The following is a 13,462-nucleotide window of genomic DNA, read 5'->3' as shown; positions in this document are numbered from 1 at the left end:
GGTGTGTGACGATTTAGAAGAACCCATACTACCTCTAACATTGTGTGTGACGATATAGAAGAACCCATACTACCTCTAACATTGTGTGTGACGATATAGAAGAACCCATACTACCTCTGACATGGTGTGTGGCGATATAAAATAACCCATTCTACCTCTAACCTTGTGTGTGACGATATAGTACAACCCATTTTAACTCTAACATTGTATGTGGCGATATAGAAGAACCCATACTACCTCTAACATGGTGTGTGACGATATAGAAGAACCCATTCTACCTCTAACCTTGTGTGTGACGATATAGAAGAACCCATTCTACCTCTAACCTTGTGTGTGACGATATAGTACCACCCATTTTACGTCCACAATGTTGTGTGACGATATAGTACAACCCATTCCACCTCGAACCTTGTGTGTGACAGTATAGAAGAACCCATTCTACCTCTAACATGGTGTGTGACGATATAGTACCACCCATTCTACCTCTAACCTTGTGTGTGACGATATAGTACAACCCATTCTAACTCTAACATGGTGTGTGACGATATAGTACAACCCATTCTACCTCTAACATTGTGTGTGACGATATAGTACCACCCATTCTACCTCTAACATGGTGTGTGACAATATAGTACAACCCATTCTACCTCTAACATTGTGTGTGACGATATAGTACAACCCATTCTACCTCTAACCTTGTGTGTGACGATATAGTACAACCCATTGTACCTCTAATATTGTGTGTGGCGATATAGAAGAACCTATTCTATCTCTAACATTGTGTGTGACGATATAGAAAAACCCATACTTCCTCTAACATGGTGTGTGGCGATATAGAATAACCCATTCTACCTCGAACATGGTGTGTGGCGATATAGAATAAACCATTCTACCTCTAACATGGTGTGTGGCGATATAGAATAACCCATTCTACCTCTAACATTGTGTGTGACGATATAGAAGAACCCATACTACCTCTAACATGGTGTGTGACAATATAGTACACCCCATTGTACCTCTAACATTGTGTGTGACGATATAGTACAACCCATTCTACCTCTAACATTGTGTGTGACGATATAGTACAACCCATTCTACCTCTTACATTGTGTGTGACGATATAGTACAACCCATTCTACCTCTAACATTGTGTGTGACGATATAGAAGAATCCATTCAATCTCTAACATTGTGTGTGACGATATAGATGAACCCATTCTACCTCTAACGTTGTGTGTGACGATATAGTACCACCCATTCTACCTCTAACATGTTGTGTGACGATATTGTACAACCCATTTTACCTCTAACATTGTGTGTGACGATATAGTACAACCCATTCTACCTCTAACATGGTGTGTGGCGATATAGAATAACCCATTCTACCTCTAACATGGTGTGTGGCGATATAGAATAACCCATGCTACCTCTAACATGGTGTGTGGCGATATAGAATAACCCATTCTATCTCTAACATTGTGTGTGACGATATAGTACCACACATTCTACCTCTAACCATGTGTGTGACGATATAGTACAACCCATTCTACCTCTAACATTGTGTGTGACGATATAGTACCACACATTCTACCTCTAACCTTGTGTGTGACGATATAGTACCACCCATTCTACCTCTAACCTTGTGTGTGACGATATACAGCTACCCATTCTACCTCTAACATTGTGTGTGGCAGTATAGTACAACCCATTCTACCTCTAACATGGTGTGTGACGATATAGTACAACCCATTCTACCTCTAACATTGTGTGTGACGATATAGTACAACCCATTCTATCTGTAACCTTGTGTGTGACGATATAGTACAACCCATTCTACCTCTAACATGGTGTGTGGCGATATAGAAGAACTCATTCTACCTCTAACGTTGTGGGTGACGATATAGTACACCCCCTTCTACCTCTAACATTGTGTGTGACGATATAGTACAACCCATTCTACCTCTTACATGGTGTGTGACGATAAAGAAGAACCCATACTACCTCTAACATTGTGTGTGGCGATATAGAAGAACCCATTCTACCTCTAACCTTGTGTGTGACGATATAGTACAACTCATTCTACCTCTAACATGGTGTGTGGCGATATAGAAGAACCCATTCTACCTCTAACATTGTGTGTGACGATATAGTACAACCCATTCTACCTCTAACATTGTGTGTGACGATATAGTACAACCCATTCTACCTCTAACATGTTGTGTGACGATATAGTACAACCCATTCTACCTCTAACATTGTGTGTGACGATATAGTACAACCCATTCTACCTCTAACATTGTGTGTGACGATATAGTACAACCCATTCTATCTGTAACCTTGTGTGTGACGATATAGTACAACCCATTCTACCTCTAACATGGTGTGCGGCGATATAGAAGAACTCATTCTACCTCTAACGTTGTGGGTGACGATATAGTACACCCCCTTCTACCTCTAACATTGTGTGTGACGATATAGTACAACCCATTCTACCTCTTACATGGTGTGTGACGATATAGAAGAACCCATACTACCTCTAACATTGTGTGTGGCGATATAGAAGAACCCATTCTACCTCTAACCTTGTGTGTGACGATATAGTACAACTCATTCTACCTCTAACATGGTGTGTGGCGATATAGAAGAACCCATTCTACCTCTAACATTGTGTGTGACGATATAGTACAACCCATTCTACCTCTAACATTGTGTGTGACGATATAGTACAACCCATTCTACCTCTAACATGTTGTGTGACGATATAGTACAACCCATTCTACCTCTAACATGTTGTGTGACGATATAGAAGAACCCATTCTACCTCTAACCTTGTGTGTGACGATATAGTACAACCCATTCTACCTCTAACATTGTGTGTGACGATATAGAAGAACCCATTCTACCTCTAACATGGTGTGTGACGATATAGAAGAACCAATTCTACCTCTAACATTGTGTGTGACGATATAGTACAACCCATTCTACCTCTAACATGTTGTGTGACGACATAGAAGAACCCATTCTACATCTAACATGTTGTGTGACGATATAGTACAACCCATTCTACCTCTAACGTTGTGGGTGACGATATAGTACGACCCATACTACCTCTAACATGGTGTGTGGCGATTTAGTACAACCCATTCTATCTCTAACATTGTGTGTGACGATATAGAAGAACCCATTCTTTTTCTAACATGGTGTGTGACGATATAGAAGAACCCGTTCTACCTCTAAGATGTTGTGTGACGATATAGTACAACCCATTCTACCTCTAACGTTGTGTGTGACGATATAGAAGAACCCATACTACCTCTAACATGGTTTGTGACGATATAGTACAACCCATTTTACCTCTAACATTGTGTGTGACGATATAGTACAACCCATTCTACCTCTAACATGGTGTGTGGTGATATAGAATAACCCATTCTACCTCTAACATGGTGTGTGGCGATATAGAATAACCCATGCTACCTCTAACATGGTGTGTGGCGATATAGAATAACCCATTCTACTTCTAACATGGTGTGTAACTATATAGTACAACCCATTCTACCTCTAACATGGTGTGTGACGATATAGTACAACCCATTCTACCTCTAACATTGTGTGTGATGATATAGTACCACCCATTCTACCTCTAACATGGTGTGTGACGATATAGTACAACCCATTTTACCTCTAACATTGTGTGTGACGATATAGTACAACCCATTCTACCTCTAACATGGTGTGTGGCGATATAGAATAACCCATTCTACCTCTAACATGGTGTGTGGCGATATAGAATAACCCATGCTACCTCTAACATGGTGTGTGGCGATAAAGAATAACCCATTCTACTTCTAACATGGTGTGTAACTATATAGTACAACCCATTCTACCTCTAACATGGTGTGTGACGATATAGTACAACCCATTCTACCTCTAACATTGTGTGTGACGATATAGTTCAACCCATTCTACCTCTAACATGGTGTGTGACGATATAGTTCAACCCATTTTACCTCTAACATTGTGTGTGACGACATAGTACAACCCATTCTACCTCTAACATGGTGTGTGACGATATAGTACAACCCATTCTACCTCTAACATTGTGTGTGACGATATAGTTCAACCCATTTTACCTCTAACATGGTGTGTGACGATATAGTACAACCCATTCTACCTCTAACATGGTGTGTGACGATATAGTACAACCCATTTTACCTCTAACATGGTGTGTGACGATATAGTACAACCCATTCTACCTCTAACATTGTGTGTGACGATATAGTTCAACCCATTTTACCTCTAACATGGTGTGTGACGATATAGTACAACCCATTCTAACTCTATCATGGTGTGTGACGATATAGTACAACCCATTCTACCTCTAACATGGTGTGTGACGATATAGTACAACCCATTCTACCTGTAACCTTGTGTGTGACGATATAGTACAACCCATTCTACCTCTAACATGTTGTGTGGCGATATAGAAGAACCCATTCTACCTCTAACGTTGTGGGTGACGATATAGTACAACCCATTCTACCTCTAACATGGTGTGTGACGATATAGAAGAACCCATTCTACCTCTAACATGTTGTGTGACGATACAGAAGAACCCATTCTACCTCCAACATGTTGTGTGACGATATAGTACAACCCATTCTACCTCTAACGTTGTGGGTGACGATATAGTACGACCCATACTACCTCTAACATGGTGTGTGGCGATTTAGTACAACCCACTCTACCTCTAACATGGTGTGTGACGATATAGAAGAACCCATTCTACTTCTAACATGGTGTGTGACGATATAGAAGAACCCATTCTACCTCTAAAATTGTGTGTGACGATATAGTACAACCCATTCTACCTCTAACCTTGTGTGTGACGATATAGTACAACCCATTCTACCTCTAACATGTTGTTTGACGATATAGAAGAACCCATTCTACCTCTAACATGGTGTGTGACGATATAGAAGAACCCATTCTACCTCTAACATGTTGTGTGACGATATAGTACAACTCATTCTACCTCTAACATGGTGTGTGGCGATATAGAAGAACCCATTCTACCTCTAACATGTTGTGTGACGAAAAAATACAACCCATTCTACCTCTAACATGTTGTGTGACGATATAGTACAACTCATTCTACCTCTAACATGGTGTGTGGCGATATAGAAGAACCCATTCTACCTCTAACATGTTGTGTGATGATATAGTACAACCCATTCTACCTCTAACATTGTGTGTGACGATATAGTACAACCCATTCTACCTCTAACATGTTGTGTGACGATATAGTACAACCCATACTACCTCTAACATGGTGTGTGACGATATAGAAGAACCCATTCTACCTCTAACATTGTGTGTGACGATATAGTACAACCCATTCTACCTCTAACATGGTGTGTGACGATATAGAAGAACCCATTCTACCTCTAACAATGAATGAATGAATGAATGATCTTTATTTCCTCCATTATTTTCGGAGAGTGATATACATTTGGAATCATGTTAACACAGCATATTTACACGAACATTATATTATGGAGAGAAATTGGCAATACTGAATATTTACATGTCCTGGTCCTGGTATGAGATATACTGTCTATAGATAGAGCAGTGATCGCAGGTTCCAGGAGCTTATGTCTCGTGATACAGAAGATATGAATTCAGCCCATCTGTCAAGGCTCATATCCTCTACAATAGGGGTTATACCACCTAGCAATGTCACAAGTTTGACTTCGTCATCTGCACAGTCCTCAATACGCATGTATTGTTCGAGGTTTAAAGAGTCAAATAGATGTTCATAGAGGGTGTTCCTTGCATCAGCTAAAGCTGTACAACATAGCAGTTGGTGCTTTATTATGTCATCGCACTCCTCGTCACACATTAAACACTGTCCAGGTGTTATTGGTAGTGTTCCTAGTTTCACAAGTGCATACATTGGTCTAGTTGGTATATTGTACAGAATACACATATTCCACAGTCTATGAGGTACAAGCTTACTGTGAATTTTAATAAATCTGTTTAATTCAGGGTGATCTCGCAGACACGTGTGCCAATGAGCAGTTTCATGTTCTGTTATTTTAGTCTGTACGGTTTTGTTCCACACATCCTTGGATGGAAACTGGTTAGTTTTCATAAAGTGAACTATTATGGTCCATAATTCATATTTCTTTGCCACATTGAGTAGATCATGTGTTACAGACTTACTTTTGTCACTGCCTGTTATATATTGAGCACACTTGAAATAGAACACCTTTTTCGGGGCATGTCTGTGGCTGCTTCTACACATCCTCCCAAGGAACATCAGCTTCATTTTGTCAATCACGGATGTCATTGTCCACAATCCCAGCGTCTGAATAGTTGCAACGGTCGAAGATCTTACATGAAAATTTTGTACATTACGTGCAAAGTAGCGCTGGAGTTTTTCAATTTCATTGTGTTCTGTCTTGGACATATTTGACCACAGTTCACACGCGTAGAAGGCACCTGGAATTATTACTCTACGCCATATGTTCATACAGCAGATTGGGTTCAGACCACCTGCTCTTAGACCAATATCTCTCAGGGAATTCAAATTCTTCCTCGCCTTAGCGCAAGCTCTCCTGGTCCTTTCGGATTCTAAATGAGTACTGACAATAGAACCTGCATATATTGTGTTCGATTTCATTTCCAGTATATGGTTACCTAGTCTAAAAGAACCTGGTTGGTTGATTTTGTTTCCACCTTTAAACACCAGAACACAGCTTTTTCTTGCATTATATGTCAATCTCCATTGGCAAGCATATTGATGTACAGTCTGTAAGGACATGCATATGCCACTACTTGTTGAGCTTATGAGGGTTGTGTCGTCCGCGAGTAGGACAACTGGGAAGTGATCACGTCCAAGCATAACACCTTGTTTCAAATGGTCAAGGCGGATTATAAGCTCGTTAATATACACAAGGAACATCCAGGCGGATAAGACACGTCCTTGTCCTACACCTTGTCCGATTGGGAACGTTCGACTTGTCTCACCGGCATATTTGACACATGCAGTAGATTCGTGATACGACTGACGTATGATATGCTTTCCCTTGCACACCAAGGATGAATAATTTTAGGAGTAGTCCATTGTGCCAGATGCGATCAAACGCTTTCTCATTATCAAGAAACACAGTGTATACGTTAGAAGACCTTTCCGTATAGAAATATATGACTTCTTTGAGTATGTAGGTAGCTATGTTTGCACCGTGTTCTCGCCTGAAGCCACATTGTAATCTATGTGGGAAGTCGGGCTCCATATATTTGATATGTCTCTCAATTCTCTCTAATAGGATCTTTTCGAACAGTTTTCCCACCACTGACGTCAGAGTGATACCTCTGTAATTTGCAGGATCCGATCTGTCCTTATTGTTTCCTTTATATATTGGAATAATTGTTCCAGATCTCAACAGTGCAGGGCTATAGCATGTTCGTATCATCATGTTAAACAGTTGAGTTAAGTGTTTTAGAAGCATATCTCCAGCGAAATAGATATGTTCATTTGTGATTTGGTCCGGTCCTGGTGACTTTCTCATTTTTAAGCTTTGTTTCAGTCGTTTTAGTTCGTGTATTTCTATGTCTCTCTTCAGTATAGGATCATCGTCCAGAAGTGGTATCTTTGAGATGTTGTTTATTCTAGAGTCCGTCTCAACACGAAAGTCGTTGTCAAACTCCGGCCGGTCGAGAGGTGATAATAAATCTGCATAGTAGTCTGCCCACAAGTTGCACACCTCTGATGGTGTATTGCAACAGCGTTCTTTGTACTTGAGGTGTGTATTTACAGTCTTAGATTGTCTTTGTTTCTTTACAATCCTGTAGAATTCAGCAATATCTACTTCACATGCTGAGTTTATTTCAACATATTTTTCTTTATTCCATTGTCTCTCAGCCTGTCTTTTGCAACGTCGGAAGTCACATTTAGCCTGTTTGTATAGGGTATACGAGTCGTTACCGGTACCCCGAGGCCTGTCTTCTGCTGACCACAATCTTTTCGCCTGGCGCATCTTGTAATGATAGAGGTCAAGGTTTGAACTCTTCCAGTAAGGTTTCAGGTGAGCTCTATAGTGTCCACGTGGTATGAACTTAGCAGCAGACGTCTTTAGTGCGCTGACAATCGAGTCAAAATAACTCTCTATTACATCAGCTCCTATATTCCCAGTGTCAGGCATTACATCACCAAGCAATCTGTGAACCTCGGCTTCATACATACTTAGTTCTAAGTGACTAGCTTTTGTCCATTTGTATGGAGTCGACGGCATGTCCGCTTTACATGTAGTGTTGTTTAGCTTGTCATCATGTATGGACACTATAACAGGGAAGTGGTCAGACACATCGAAAGGAGTTGAATCATATATACGTGTCTTGTTGACAGATAGTTGTAGATGTTGAGGTACAAATACATAGTCAATTATGGACGATTGTGTGAAGTTCTTGTTCCTCCATGTCATTAGTTGTCCTACTACTTTACCGCTGTCATAGGAAGATACCATATTCCGCACAGACAGATAATCTATGAGTAGGCGTGATCGATGCGAGTTTTGATTATTGGTTATGTCTGTATTGAAGTCGCCGCACAGGATAGTATGACTGGTTTGTGAGAGTTCATCAACAATGTCGAATGTTTCCTTCAATCGTTCTTGATAGGCACACACATTCTTATTGGTGGATGGAAGGAGTGTACAGACCACAGATAGGTCAACATAGTTGGGTCTAGATAGCCTTACAGCAACTACTCCGTCATACCCAGGGACGTACGTCTGTATATCACTGAACGAGTCCTTTTTAACTAAAATAGCAACTCCACCTTCGCCTCTGTATCTTCTCTGGTCTTCTTTGATTTTTACCACGGCGTCATATGACGAACTCAGCGAGTCGAAAAATGTCTCAGTTCTTTTGGTCAACCAGTGTTCAGAAACAGTTAACACATCACATTTGTTAGCTATGTTTTCAAGGTACTGGCGACTGTACAGTGCACCTCTGGTATTCCAAGTGCCGATGTTCAGCATGATCAGTATTAGGAGCAACCTAAACATGTTTATGGTTACTTATTTCCAGCATCCCGCCGCGGGTAGGACACCCATTCGCGGCATTTTACATTCTTTGGCCAAAAATGTTCATTTTCAAGAACTTTATGTCCTGATCCAGTGTCAATGTTGATCCGCAGTGTATACGTTGGGTACATACCGGTCCAGTGTTTCAAAAGTCTGACCATGCTCACATGGACATCTTGTTTCTTGGCGTATGCTACAATAGCATCACGAACTACGTCAAAGGGCATATCAGCTTTGATGTTTGACAGTACAAGTCTTTTTCTTTTAAATCTAGGTGAAGCCCCCTTGAAAGCCCTCTCCCATTCACCGTCAAAGTGTATGTTTCTTTGTGAGTGAGATATATCATTGTTGGAACGTTGCCCGTACTCTTGTAATGTCTCGCGACGTATACTTTGTCTATCCTTTGCCTGGATCCGTGTATCACTGTGACATGTACTCAGGATTACGTCAGCGCTATCATCGTCACATGATCCATCACCCCTGGCGGGTGTATGGGAATTATACTCCACCTCTTTGGAATATGTTGCCTGTGTATCTATGGATGCTCCAGGCTGTATACTGCCGTTTTCAGGAGTTTTGGTGGATTTACGCATTGGAGGACTCGTTAGTGTTTCAGAGTACAATAGTCTATCTCTGTTATTCAATGAATTCAGTTTTCCATCAATATCACTTGTCTTGCGAGAGATTGTGTCAATGCTCGTTTTAAGTTGATCTTTAAGGAGGCTGATCTGTGAGTCTTTATCCTTCATTTGATATACTAAGACCCTGATATCACTGCGTAGTTTTAGTTCCGCGGTATGAAGTCTTTCTAATTCTCCAGTAGCAGTTATCAGCTCTTTATTTTTCTCCTCCAGTGATCGGTTGATGGCTTTTATGTTTAAGTCAAATTTCTCACACAGATGCTCAATTTTGCGATCAACGGACTGTGAATGTTCCATTAAGCAATCATGCATTTCTAAAACTTTGGCAAACATGAGTGATGTAATGTCCATAGTCTTCTGTGATTGTTTTTCTTGTTGGCAAGAAACAGAATCAGTGACAGTGTCCTCAGGGTTTCGGCTCTTTTGCTTATTCAAAACCTCTTTCTGGAGGACGTCAGGGTGGACAGATCCTGTTATAAATCCGTATAGATAAAACACATCTGAAGCATATTTCTCTGTTATGCTTTTTCTTGAGTTTTCCCTTTGTACCCTCTTCATAAGAAATCCAATGGGCACATTTTGACACCTCTCCTTGGCTATATCATAAAGACTGTATCTCACCTCGTTCAGCTTGTCTTCATCCCCTGTATATAACTCGACCAATTCACTTTCGAATGAAATCCTGTCAAGTTGTCCAAGCTTCTGGTGTATCTCACGGAATATATCATTGTCTATATCCTCCACTGGTTGTGTGTAATAACGAGTGTCTCCCTCGTCACTCTCGGAGCCGCTCATTGTGTTGTAGTGAGGTCTATTGTTTATGAATCAGTCCAGGGTCTGCGGCTTGGCTGGCTGGACAGGCTTGGGTACAACTCTCCCTCCTTGGCTCAGCATTTTGAACTTAGAACTCACATTTTGAAACTTTGCAACAAGTTACCATGCAAGATACGCATTGTTTTTCATTTTACATACCATAATTCTGTTAAGCGCTTCAGGGGCATCATTTTAATGCATCTTGGAGCTTGTTGATAGAAGTATTAGAAGCAGAGAACTAGGTATTTTGCGAGAGCAGATTTTCACCAACCTTGCAGATTGACGCATGTGTGGCGATTTAGTACAACCCACTCTACCTCTAACATGGTGTGTGACGATATAGAAGAACCCATTCTACTTCTAACATGGTGTGTGACGATATAGAAGAACCCATTCTACCTCTAAAATTGTGTGTGACGATATAGTACAACCCATTCTACCTCTAACCTTGTGTGTGACGATATAGTACAACCCATTCTACCTCTAACATGTTGTTTGACGATATAGAAGAACCCATTCTACCTCTAACATGATGTGTGACGATATAGAAGAACCCATTCTACCTCTAACATGTTGTGTGACGATATAGTACAACCCATTCTACCTCTAACGTTGTGGGTGACGATATAGTACGACCCATACTACCTCTAACATGGTGTGTGGCGATTTAGTACAACCCATTCTATCTCTAACATTGTGTGTGACGATATAGTACCACACATTCTACCTCTAACCTTGTGTGTGACGATATAGTACAACCCATTCTACCTCTAACATTGTGTGTGACGATATAGTACCACCCATTCTACCTCTAACGTTGTGTGTGACGATATAGTACGACCCATTCTACCTCTAACATTGTGTGTGGCGATTTAGTACAACCCACTCTACCTCTAACATGGTGTGTGGCAGTATAGTACAACCCATTCTACCTCTAACATTGTGTGTGACGATATAGTACAACACATTCTACCTCTTACATTGTGTGTGACGATATAGTAGAACCCATTCTACCTCTAACATTGTGTGTGACGATATAGTACAACCCATTCTACCTCTAACATGGTGTGTGGCGATATAGAAGAACCCATTCTACCTCTAACATGGTGTGTGGCGATATAGAAGAACCCATTCTACCTCTAACATGTTGTGTGACGATATAGTACAACCCATTCTACCTCTAACATGGTGTGTGACGATATAGTACAACCCTTTCTACCTCTAACATGATGTGTGGCGATATAGAAGAACCCATTCTACCTCTAACCTTGTGTGTGACAATATAGTACAACCCATTGTACCTCTAACATTGTGTGTGACGATAGAGTACAACCCATTCTACCTCTAACGTTGTGGGTGACGATATAGTACAACCCATACTACCTCTAACATGGTGTGTGGCGATTTAGTACAACCCATTCTATCTCTAACATTGTGTGTGACGATATAGTACCACTCATTCTACCTCTAACCTTGTGTGTGACGATATAGTACAACCCATTCTACCTCTAACATTGTGTGTGACGATATAGTACCACACATTCTACCTCTAACCTTGTGTGTGACGATATAGTACCACCCATTCTACCTCTAACCTTGTGTGTGACGATATACAGCTACCCATTCTACCTCTAACATTGTGTGTGGCAGTATAGTACAACCCATTCTACCTCTAACATGGTGTGTGACGATATAGTACAACCCATTCTACCTCTTACATTGTGTGTGACGATATAGTACAACCCATTCTACCTCTAACATTGTGTGTGACGATATAGTACAACCCATTCTACCTCTAACATGTTGTGTGGCGATATAGAAGAACCCATTCTACCTCTAACCTTGTGTGTGACGATATAGAAGAACCCATTCTACCTCTAACATGTTGTGTGACGATATAGTACAACCTATTCTACCTCTAACATGATGTGTGGCGATATAGAAGAACCCATTCTACCTCTAACCTTGTGTGTGACGATATAGTACAACCCATTGTACCTCTAACATGTTGTGTGACGATATAGAAGAACCCATTCTACCTCTAACATGGTGTGTGGCGATATAGAAGAACCCATTCTACCTCTAACATTGTGTGTGACGATATAGTACAACCCATTCTACCTCTAACATGGTGTGTGACGATATAAAAGAACCCATTCTACCTCTTACATTGTGTGTGACGATATAGTACAACCCATTCTACCTCTAACATTGTGTGTGACGATATAGTACAACTCATTCTACCTCTAACATGGTGTGTGGCGATATAGAAGAACCCATTCTACCTCTAACATGGTGTGTGACGATATAGAAGAACCCATTCTACCTCTAACATGTTGTGTGACGATATAGTACAACCCATTCTACCTCTAACATGATGTGTGGCGATATAGAAGAACCCATTCTACCTCTAACCTTGTGTACATGTGTGACGATATAGTACAACCCATTGTACCTCTAACATGTTGTGTGACGATATAGAAGAACCCATTCTACCTCTAACATGGTGTGTGGCGATATAGAAGAACCCATTCTACCTCTAACATTGTGCGTGACGATATAGTACAACCCATTGTACCTCTAACATTGTGTGTGACGATATAGTACCACCCATTGTACCTCTAACATTGTGTGTGACGATGTAGTAGAACCCATTGTACCTCTAACATGGTGTGTGACGATATAGTACAACCCATTCTACCTCTAACATTGTGTGTGACGATATAGGACAACCCATTGTACCTCTAACATTGTGTGTGACGATGTAGTACAACCCATTCTACCTCTAACCTTGTGTGTGACGATATAGTACCACCCATTCTACCTCTAACCTTGTGTGTGACGATATAGTACCACCCATTCTACCTCTAACCTTGTGTGTGACGATATAGTAGAACCCACTCTACCTCTAGCATGTCGT

This window comes from Haliotis rufescens, unplaced genomic scaffold (genome assembly GCF_023055435.1).
Source record: "Haliotis rufescens isolate VD_foot unplaced genomic scaffold, xgHalRufe1.0.p SCAF_4, whole genome shotgun sequence".
Lineage (NCBI taxonomy): Eukaryota > Metazoa > Mollusca > Gastropoda > Lepetellida > Haliotidae > Haliotis > Haliotis rufescens.
Note: the sequence above shows the minus strand (reverse complement) of the source record.